Below are 12,195 nucleotides of genomic sequence, written 5' to 3'. Positions count from 1 at the left end.
AAGCAAGGCAAAGTACCTAGGTGAACCCTAGGAAGAAACACGGACCAAGTCAGATGGCCTAAGTCAATAGAACAAGTGACCTAGGCAAAGTTGTATGGCGCTGAGGACCCTGAAAAATCTGGTTAGTGTAGTTTAGACAGGGTAGGTTTTTGGGTCGGCCGAACCCCCTTATTTTGGGTTTTGGCCTCATCAAGAAGCTACACCTAGGCAAACTGCCTAGGGTGAAAGTGCGAAGACCAATCGAATAGTAAGACAAGTTTTGACCGATCACCCTAGGCAAGCTTGTATGAAGAAAGTGACCCTAAGGGTCATATGGAAATACATGAAAAATCGGCTAAGTCCCAAAATTGGGATGTCAGAACTACACTAAAAAGTTACCACATCAAGCAAGGCAAACTACCTAGGTGAACCCTAGCAAGAAACACGGACCAAGTCAGATGGCCTAAGTCAAGAGTGCAAGTGACCTAGGCAAAGTTGTATGACGGTGAGGACCCTGAAAAATCTGGTTAGTGTAGTTTAGACAGGGGAGGTTTTTGGGTCGGCTGAACCTCCTTATTTTGGGTTTTGACCTCCTCAAGAAGCTACACCTAGGCAAACTGCCTAGGGTGAAAGTGCGAAGACCAATCGAATAGTAAGACAAGTTTTGACCGATCGCCCTAGGCAAGCTTGTATGAAGAAAGGGACCCTATGGGTCATATGGAAATACATGAAAAATCGGCTAAGTCCCAAAATTGGGATGTCTGAACTACACTAAAAAGTTACCACATCAAGCAAGGCAAAGTACCTAGGTGAACCCTAGGAAGAAACACGGACCAAGTCAGATGGCCTAAGTCAAGAGTGCAAGTGACCTAGGCAAAGTTGTATGACGGTGAGGACCCTGAAAAATCTGGTTAGTGTAGTTTAGACAGGGGAGGTTTTTGGGTCGGCTGAACCTCCTTATTTTGGGTTTTGACCTCCTCAAGAAGCTACACCTAGGCAAACTGCCTAGGGTGAAAGTGCGAAGACCAATCGAATAGTAAGACAAGTTTTGACCGATCGCCCTAGGCAAGCTTGTATGAAGAAAGGGACCCTATGGGTCATATGGAAATACATGAAAAATCGGCTAAGTCCCAAAATTGGGATGTCTGAACTACACTAAAAAGTTACCACAGCAAGCAAGGCAAAGTACCTAGGTGAACCCTAGGAAGAAACACGGACCAAGTCAGATGGCCTAAGTCAAGAGTACAAGTGACCTAGGCAAAGTTGTATGGCGCTGAGGACCCTGAAAAATCGGGTTAGTGTAGTTCAGACAGGGGAGGTTTCTGGGTCGGCTGAACCTCCTTATTTCGGGTTTTGGCCTCCTCAAGAAGACAGACCTAGGCAAACTGCCTAGGGTGAAAGTGCGAAGACCAATCGAATAGTAAGACAAGTTTTGACCGATCGCCCTAGGCAAGCTTGTATGAAGAAAGGGACCCTATGGGTCATATGGAAATACATGAAAAATCGGCTAAGTCCCAAAATTGGGATGTCTGAACTACACTAAAAAGTTACCACAGCAAGCAAGGCAAAGTACCTAGGTGAACCCTAGGAAGAAACACGGACCAAGTCAGATGGCCTAAGTCAAGAGTACAAGTGACCTAGGCAAAGTTGTATGGCGCTGAGGACCCTGAAAAATCGGGTTAGTGTAGTTCAGACAGGGGAGGTTTCTGGGTCGGCTGAACCTCCTTATTTCGGGTTTTGGCCTCCTCAAGAAGCTACACCTAGGCAAACTGCCTAGGGTGAAAGTGCGAAGACCAATCGAATAGTAAGACAAGTTTTGACCGATCGCCCTAGGCAAGCTTGTATGAAGAAAGGGACCCTATGGGTCATATGGAAATACATGAAAAATCGGCTAAGTCCCAAAATTGGGATGTCTGAACTACACTAAAAAGTTACCACATCAAGCAAGGCAAAGTACCTAGGTGAACCCTAGGAAGAAACACGGACCAAGTCGGATGGCCTAAGTCAAGAGTACAAGTGACCTAGGCAAAGTTGTATGGCGCTAAGGACCCTGAAAAATCGGGTTAGTGTAGTTCAGACAGGGGAGGTTTCAGGGTCGGCCGAACCTCCTTATTTCGGGTTTTGGCCTCCTCAAGAAGACAGACCTAGGCGAACTGCCTAGGGTGAAAGTGCGAAGACCAATCGAATAGTAAGACAAGTTTTGACCGATCGCCCTAGGCAAGCTTGTATGAAGAAAGGGACCCTATGGGTCATATGGAAATATACGAAAGAACGGCTAAGTCCCAAAATTGGGATGTCAGAACTACACTATAAAGTTACCACATTAGCAAGGCAGACTTGTATGAAGAACGGGACCCTGGTGAAAGTAGCAAATATCCCAAACCGAACATGAATATTATAAACACACAAGAGTACGAACATAAAGGAACACGGACCAAGCGTACCGAGAGAATCGGTACTATAGAGCCCTCGTGGTTCTACACAAAGACTTTATGTTAGGGGTTCAAGCCCCATGGTACTCAAACGGTGACAGTAGCAAATATCCCAAAACGAACGTGAATCTTATTCACAAGAGTACGAACATAAAGGAACACGGACCAAGCGTACCGAGAGAATCGGTACTATAGAGCCCTCGTGGTTCTACACAAAGACTTTATGTTCGGGGTTCACACCCCAAATCGAACGTGGAATTTACTTTCTGATGGTCATGCGGTCGTCCAAAGGGGTCTAGTATCCTGGGATGACAAGCATCACGGGCACAGCTCGTATCAAAACAGTCGAAGAGGCCCGCGAAAGCTTGCTTTCCATGGCTATGCGATGCACAAATTGAGTTTACTCACCGTAGTATAAAACGAACGAACCGAACCTATCCGAGTAGGGATAATGGGCGCAGTAACATACTTCTGTGACCCAGCGAGAGTTGAACGAGGTGACATGAACTGTCAGTGGCTTATATCAGATGGGATACATACATGAGATTGCTTTCAAATCTACACTCGAAAACCTAACCAAGTAAAAGCGAACGTGGGGAGGATTCGAAACCGGTCACGAAATCTTAAGCTGGAAAGAGTCATCACTATGGATACATATTATGCGAAACCAATCAAGTGCTCATTACTGATCCAAAACCGAAGAGCACTAGTGAACACCTTAATCTCACCCTAGTTCACATCCAAGTGATCGACCACGTGTGTGAAGCAAAGACCAATCGAATTCCTGAATGAACCGAACACTATGAACAAATGGCCAAAAACGTTATAACTATCCAAACATACTACTATCTAGCGAAAGTCATCACGATGGAACCATACCATGATCTTTAACCTATAGCGCTCACTATATTCCTACCCAGAGTGCAAGTGAACAGATTGCTCACCCCTACCAGTTCACATCCACGTGATCGACTAACATACCGAGGTTACCACAAGTCAAAGTTATACGTTTACAAGCGCAAGACCAATCGAAAACCCCGAAAGCAATCTCGACCCAAAATGTATTATCCGTGAGTGTAGTCGAGTCTCGTACTCGTCATCTGTAATCGTCGGATAGAATATCCAGTACACGGTTGTCTTTCCAAATGAAATCTACATACAGAACTCGCTCTTGGCAAATGGGTGGCAATGGCGCAATCAGGAGCGAGTTCCCGTCCGGGTGCCAAGTGATTGGCAAATGTCTGGGGGAAAGCAACCATATGTTGATTTGTCTGTTAGTGTACTGGGTGTTTGAGGTATGTAGTATCCACGCTTGGTTGGGTGTGTCAGAGGACCGTGAATGCGTTCGCAACCCCAATTGGGGTACATCGGGAATGATTTTGTGGAACCGATGTGCCCGGCACACACTAAGTTTTGTTGCAAGTTAATAGTGTGCCATGTCCGGGGGGGTTGTGATTAAACTCTGGTGAATTGCGTACTGTGGTGATTGGGGTATGAAAGCCCCGCAGTTGCAATGATCGGACGCGCCTAGCGTGTCCTTTAGTTGATGGTAGGGAAATGAAGGCCCTTGTCAGCTCACCTAAGTATTCATGGAAGTTTGGCATAAGGTCGCTGTGGTAGGGGTATGAAGGCCCCGTCAGCGCATGCACAATCGGGCGCACGTGCGCTTAGCGGAGTCGAATGCCGCTCAAGTGCCTGTCCGGTGCATCGGGTGTGTGTGATACGAGGGCAATGAGGTTCGCACGGGGGCTCGCCTCCCGTGTGCTACCGGACTTGACAACATATAGAACGTGGTGTTTGCTCCTCCGGGTGCAATGGGACAATGAACATTCGAACGCAAAGTCGGAATTCTGGTTGATCCTACCAGTAATATACGCTCGTCTCAAAGGTTAAGCCATGCATGTCTAAGTACAAACAGATTTAATGTGAAACCGCATAAGGCTCAGTATAACAGCTATAATTTACGAGATCATCAACCTAGTTACTTGGATAACTGTGGAAAATCTAGAGCTAATACATGCAACATGCCAGGACCCTCGCGGGAACTGGTGCACTTATTAGTCAAACCAATCGCGGGTTCTCCGTGTCATTGAGTTGAAGTCTGGATAATGATGCTGATCGTATGGTCTCGCACCGACGACAGATCTCGCAAATATCTGCCCTATCAACTATGGATGGTAGTATAGAGGACTACCATGGTTGCAACGGGTAACGGGGAATCAGGGTTCGATTCCGGAGAGGGAGCCTGAGAAATGGCTACCACATCCAAGGAAGGCAGCAGGCGCGTAAATTACCCAATCCCGGGACGGGGAGGTAGTGACGAGAAATAACAATATGAAACTCTTTAATGATGTTTCATAATTGGAATGAGTAGAGCATAAATCCTTCTACGAGGATCAAGTGGAGGGCAAGTCTGGTGCCAGCAGCCGCGGTAATTCCAGCTCCACTAGCGTATATTAAAATTGTTGCGGTTAAAACGTTCGAAGTTGATACTTGTCCAACACAGTCCGGCTCCGCCGACCCGGTCAACCCGTGGTCGGTGGGCCAAGTCGGAATCTGGTTGCGACTCAATGGTGTGGTAGGGCACCAAGTCTGTGTCATGGTGTGCCCTTCAACGGGTGCAAGTGTAACATAGAGCTCGACCGCTCACGTTTACCTTGAACAAATTAGAGTGCTTAAAGCAGGGTGCCCAAACGCCCTAGAATAATCTTGCATGGAATAATGGAATACGACCTTGGTCTAATCTTTCATTGGTTTGTACTCAGACCGGAGGTAATGATTAACAGAAGTAGTTGGGGACACTAGTATTACGGCGCGAGAGGTGAAATTCGTAGACCGTCGTAAGACTAACTAAAGCGAAGGCATTTGTCAAGGATGCTTTCTTTAATCAAGAACGAAAGTTAGAGGATCGAAGGCGATTAGATACCGCCCTAGTTCTAACCGTAAACGATGCCAACTAGCAATTGGGAGACGCTACAACCAGGTGCTCTCAGTAGCTTCCGGGAAACCAAAGTCAGGTTCCGGGGGAAGTATGGTTGCAAAGTTGAAACTTAAAGGAATTGACGGAAGGGCACCACAATGAAATGGAGCTGGGCTCGCAGTCATTGCGGGGTCACTCCGGTCAAACGGTGTGACGGCGTGAACGCCTGGAATACTGGCCTCCTCGTGGCGCCACTGGACCCCCTAGCAGCAAGGGGTGACCAACAGAGATCCGGGTGGGAGGGGTACCCGACCTCCCGTGCACTATCAGGGTGATGACCCCGTTGGGCCGGGGTTATGGTAGTGTGCCGCAGACGGAACGGGCCTTGTAAGGTGTCTTTAATCCTGGTTTTAGATACCTAGCCCTCTGGTCTGTTTAGCCTCTCCGAGTGAGGGAGGTTAGGATGGACCCTATGTCAGCGGACAGGACCGCGAAGACATAGGGAGTGTTACGGAAGGGATTCACTCTCCTGGAAGTTTCACGAAAAGTCGCAGAAGTCAAAGTCCCGATGTGCTCTGTCGCCTCCCGGGGCGCAGGACTGAGACCGATGCGCAGGCCGCGAGCGGACGTTCGGATACGAAGGAGTTGGTGGTGCTTCTCCTGGGGTTGCTGGCGGGCGAGTATGATGGGATGGTCACATCGAAAGCCATGACCAGCAGCAGAACGGACGACGCTTGCGGCACAGGCGGGCACGTAAGTGCAGGCGCTAAGGCGCACAGTAGGAAGGTGACGGAAAGGTCTATGGGGCGACTTGCCATACGTCGATAGGGGATGCACCGGTGAGCGTTGGCACCAAGGTGGTACCTTTGCGACAATTGTCTCGTCAAACCGGAGACCAGACTGTCAAGGGCCTGGCACAAGACCAGCCAGGCCAAAGGAAGCACCAGCGGGTGCAGAACGAGTGAGGGCAGGACAGGCTATGGGGCGACTTGGGATTTGTCGGTAAGGGATCCATCGGTAAAGGGTCGTCGGTGATAACTATGCGATAATGACCAAGTCAATCCAGAAACCTGAACTGTCAAGGGCCTGGCACAACATCGGCCAGGCCAAGTGGACGAGGGCAAGTCCGACATAGACGCGACAAAGGATTGGTTGACGTAGGGCGCCGAGGATTCCCGACCAAGGCAACCAAGTCTTCCATGACTAAGTCAAGTCAGACGTTGGACGACCTCAGGGAGAAGGGAACAAGACCGGATACTTAAGGTTTGTGATGCTTTGGGGAGGGATGCACCGGGGGTTGTTCCTCACCCGCCAATCGCGGTACCTAACCATCGCTGAACAACCTTTAGGACACCGGTCGAGTTCAGGGCCTTGTACATTCCAAACAGGCCACAGGGGACGGCACGTAGACTGAGCAGGAGCTTGGTTTTGCGGGCCAGCACGAGTAACATCAAGAAGTGTCAGATATCGGAGACCCAGCACGTAGACGAGGCAGGAGCCTAGTTTTGCGGGCTGACGCATCCGCATGATATTTGAACCTTAGTGCAAGTCCCATTTACGGGATTTTAGGAGGTAGTGGTGTCATGTAAGTCAGCTGTCGGATCGATCTTCTGAGCCGCTTAAGTTGCATTGCGCCGAGTCCGTCTCCTTAGGCTTGGGAAATAGCCCCTGGTAGTCAGGGTAGTACCTGTTAGACCTTTGGCGACACGCGCTTTCACCCTTCAGGAGTTAGTTGCGTGCCACAGCGTCCGTAAACTGTGATTTTATCCTAGGGACAGATGCCTCTTCCGTCATCGCTTCTACCGTGTAGGTGCACAGCGTGACGGAAGGTGAAAGGCTCAGAGGAGGGAGTAATGTTGGTCATGGTCCCTCGGGGCCAAGGCCAATGTGAACCCTCGTCCAAAAAAAAATGAAATGGAGCTTGCGGTTCAATTTGACTCAACACGGGAAAACTTACCAGGTCCGAACTTATGGAGGTGAGACAGATTAATAGCTCTTTCTCAAATTTAAGGGTAGTGGTGCATGGCCGTTCTTAGTTCGTGGATTGATTTGTCTGGTTAATTCCGATAACGAACGTGACTCACATATGCTAACTAGAACGCAGTCAGCGTTAATGCGTCGATGCCGATTGGAACGGGTTAGGACCTTTCGGTGGAGTATGACCTGACACCTTCGCTGTTCGTGTGCGCAAGTGCACTTACGGTACGCTGCTTAGCAGGACAATTTGTGTTTAGCAAAATGAGATCGAGCGATAACAGGTCCGTGATGCCCTTAGATGTTCTGGGCTACACGCGTGCTACAATGTGGGTAGCAGCGTGTCTCCTATTCCGAGAGGAACGGGAAATCACTCAAATACTCACTTAGTAGGGATTATGGATTGCAATGGTCCATATGAACTCGGAACTTCTAGTAAGTGCTGGTCATCAGCCAGCGTTGAATACGTCCCTGCCCTTTGTACACACCGCCCGTCGCTACTACCGATGGATTATTTAGTGAGGTCTTTGGAGATGATCGTTCGCTGGATCCTCGTGAACCGCGTCTGCTTTATCGAAGTTGACCGAACTTGATGATTTAGAGGAAGTAAAAGTCGTAACAAGGTTTCCGTAGGTGAACCTGCGGAAGGATCATTAGTGGCCAAGTGATCCTTCCAGAAGTCCGAACCTGCGGGTTGAGACTTCGGCACAAGTTGCCATATGATAATTGACGAAACACTATAGAAGTCCGAACCTGCGGGTTGAGACTCAGGCACAAGTTGCCATATGAAAGTTGACGAAACACTAACAAGTCCGAACCTGCGGGTTGAGACTTAGGCACACGTTGCCTTATACATGACTTCGAACAAATACACAAGTCCGAACCTGCGGGTTGAGACTTAGGCACAAGTTGCCTTATACATGACTTCGAACAAATACACAAGTCCGAACCTGCGGGTTGAGACTTAGGCACAAGTTGCCATATGAAAGTTGACGAAACACTAACAAGTCCGAACCTGCGGGTTGAGACTTAGGCACACGTTGCCTTATACATGACTTCGAACAAATACACAAGTCCGAACCTGCGGGTTGAGACTTAGGCACAAGTTGCCTTATACATACATTGGCCAAATAAACAGAAGTCCGAACCTGCGGGTTGAGACTTAGGCACAAGTTGCCATATTAAATTCGATCAAACACTAAGTAGTCCGAACCTGCGGGTTGAGACTCAAGACCGTAACAAGATGTCACTATACAAGTCCGAACCTAAGGGTTGAGACTTAATGCGATCTAGATACCAAGTTGACATCCAATACCTGTTGAGCAAAACCAAAGATTCCCTGTTCTCGAATGATTACACTATATAACAGGGAATCATGAAGAAATCAAGCAAGCGTGAAACAAAGTCATCACTTGGGCATGCTCGATAGCCAACCACATGACCTTAACCTAAGAGAGCATGCAAACCACATGATACCTATAAACGATTAACCCGCCCTAGTTCAATCGTTCACCAAGTGATGACTTCAGTATGGCTAAGAGAAAAACTTTTAAATGGGAAAAACTCTAAGTCCGAACCTCCGGGTTGAGACTTCCGCGTCGGAGGTGGGCGCACCTCCTATCCGAAAGATGATGAATCAGGGGTGTTCGGTCAGCAATGGTCGGATGCCCCGTCGTAGTCCAACTATGACAATCAAAGTCAAGACCTCCGGGTTGAGACTTTCCGCGAGTACAAGCATAAAGGAACACGGACCAAGCCGTACCGAGAGAATCGGTACTAGAGCCCTCGTGGTTCTACATTGAGAGAGCCCTCGTGGTTCTCATTAGGGGCTTTATGCAAGTCGTACTCAATACTGTGGTGTGAAGTATAAAGTATAGTCCTCGCCTGGTCCACGCTGCTTCGGCGGTCCTGGGTAAGATAGTTAATTCTAGCTTGCCCTATAGTGGAATGAGGACACTTAATGCTTCGTCTTTTAGCGGCGGCTAGACTCCTCCTCACGGGGAACGAGTTGACGCGCACAGCGGCGGCTTACGCACTATGGCAATCATGGATGCCTGAAGATTCCGTGAAGTTCTCCCCTGGTCCACGCTGCCTCGGCAGTCCTGGGTAAAATGGAATATTTCCAGCTTGCCCTATAGTGGAAGAGGACTATCCAACAATACAAAGTCAAGACCTCCGGGTTGAGACTTTCCGCGTCGGTGGTGTCGCGCACCGCCTATCCGAAAGATGGTGTAACAGGGGTGTTCGATCAGCAATGGTCGGATGCCCCGTCATAGTCCAACTATGACAACCAAAGTCAAGACCTCCGGGTTGAGACTTTCCGCGTCCGGAGGTACGCGTACCGCCTACCCGAAAGATGGTGTGCTTCTGGGGTATTCGATGAGTCGGATACCCCGTCGTAGTCCAACTATGACAATCAAAGTCAAGACCTCCGGGTTGAGACTTCCGCGTCCGGAGGTACGCGTACCGCCTACCCGAAAGATGGTGTGCTTCTGGGGTATTCGATGAGTCGGATACCCCGTCGTAGTCCAACTATGACAATCAAAGTCAAGACCTCCGGGTTGAGACTTCCGCGTCCGGAGGTACGCGTACCGCCTACCCGAAAGATGGTGAATCAGGGGTGTTCGATCAGCAATGGTCGGATGCCCCGTCGTAGTCCAACTATGACAATCAAAGTCAAGACCTCCGGGTTGAGACTTTCTAAGAGTACAAGCATAAAGGAACACGGACCAAGCCGTACCGAGAGAATCGGTACTAGAGCCCTTGTGGTTCTACATTGAGAGAGCCCTCGTGGTTCTCATTAGGGGCTTTATGCAAGAAGTACTCAATACTGTGGTGTGAAGTATAAAGTATAGAGTCCTCCACTGGTCCACGCTGCTCCGGCGGTCCTGGGTAAGATAGTTCATTCTAGCTTGCCCTATGTGGAAGAGGACTCAATACCCTACCTGTTGAGCTTGAAACAAAGTCATCACTTGGGCATGCTCATATTGCCATACACAATTACATTATATTCGAATGAGCATGCAAGCGACCCTATATAGACCGAACCAAAACGATAGATACCGCCGTAGTTCACCCCCACCAAGTGATGACTTCAGTATGGCTAGTGTGTGAAGTATAAAGTATAGTCCTCCCCTGGTCCACACTGCTTCGGCGGTCCTGGGTAAGATAGTTAGTTCTAGCTTGCCCTATGTGGAAGAGGACACCATACTTAATACTTAGAGTACAAGCATAAAGGAACACGGACCAAGCCGTACCGAGAGAATCGGTACTAGAGCCCTCGTGGTTCTACATTGAGAGAGCCCTCGTGGTTCTCATTAGGGGCTTTATGCAAGTCGTACTCAATACTGTGGTGTGAAGTATAAAGTATAGAGTCCTCCACTGGTCCACGCTGCTCCGGCGGTCCTGGGTAAGATAGTTCATTCTAGCTTGCCCTATGTGGAAGAGGACTCAATACCCTACCTGTTGAGCTTGAAACAAAGTCATCACTTGGGCATGCTCATATTGCCATACAATATTCCATTATCTACTAATGAGCATGCAGCTATATGATTATAACCTGTAAACGATTACCCCGCCGTAGTTCAGCGCTTCAACCAAGTGATGACTTCAGTATGGCTAGTGTGTGAAGTATAAAGTATAGTCCTCCCCTGGTCCACACTGCTTCGGCGGTCCCGGGTAAGATAGTTAGTTCTAGCTTGCCCTATGTGGAAGAGGACACCATACTTAATACTGTGGTGTAATGAACAAAGTATAGTCCTCCACTGGTCCACGCTGCTTCGGCGGTCCTGGGTAAGATAGTTAGTTCTAGCTTGCCCTATGTGGAAGAGGGCATACAAGACAAAGTATAGTTCTCCCCTGGTCCACGCTGCTTCGGCGGTCCTGGGTAAGATAGTTAATTCTAGCTTGCCCTATGTGGAAGAGAGCATACATGAACCAAGAACGAAGGTTATGATCGAGGAATGATTCGACAACTAACCGATGGTATGAAATGTGAAGAATTCAAGCAAGCACACAATCAAGTCATCACTTGGGCATGCTCGATAGCCAACCCTATGACATTAACCTAGTAGAGCATGCGAAAACCAATATATATGTAAACGATGCCCCTCCCTAGTTCAGCGCTTCAACCAAGTGATGATTTCAGAATGGCTAAATCAAATCGGTTCAAAACATACCATCGGTACCCTATTGAAACACACAAGTCGATATCAAACCTCATGATTGTGTAGTCCTCCACTGGTCCACACTGCTCCGGCGGTCCTGGGTAAGAAAGTTCATTCTAGCTTGCCCTATGTGGAAGAGGGCACATTACTCAATACTGTGGTGTTATGAACAAAGTATAGTCCTCCACTGGTCCACGCTGCTTCGGCGGTCCTGGGTAAGATAGTTAGTTCTAGCTTGCCCTATGTGGAAGAGGGCATACAAGACAAAGTATAGTTCTCCCCTGGTCCACGCTGCTTCGGCGGTCCTGGGTAAGATAGTTAATTCTAGCTTGCCCTATGTGGAAGAGAGCATACATGAACCAAGAACGAAGGTTATGATCGAGGAATGATTCGACAACTAACCGATGGTATGAAATGTGAAGAATTCAAGCAAGCACACAATCAAGTCATCACTTGGGCATGCTCGATAGCCAACCTCATGACATTAACCTAGTAGAGCATGCGAAAACCAATATATATGTAAACGATGCCTCCCTAGTTCAGCGCTTCAACCAAGTGATGACTTCAGAATGGCTAAATCAAATCGGTTCAAACCATACCATCGGTACCCTATTGAAACACACAAGTCGATATCAAACCTCATGATTGTGTAGTCCTCCACTGGTCCACGCCGCTTCGGCCGTCCTGGGTAAAATGGAACATTCCAGCTTGCCCTATGTGGAAG

This window comes from Anopheles ziemanni (genome assembly GCF_943734765.1).
Source record: "Anopheles ziemanni chromosome X unlocalized genomic scaffold, idAnoZiCoDA_A2_x.2 X_unloc_11, whole genome shotgun sequence".
NCBI lineage: Eukaryota > Metazoa > Arthropoda > Insecta > Diptera > Culicidae > Anopheles > Anopheles ziemanni.
This window is presented reverse-complemented; position numbering follows the sequence as displayed.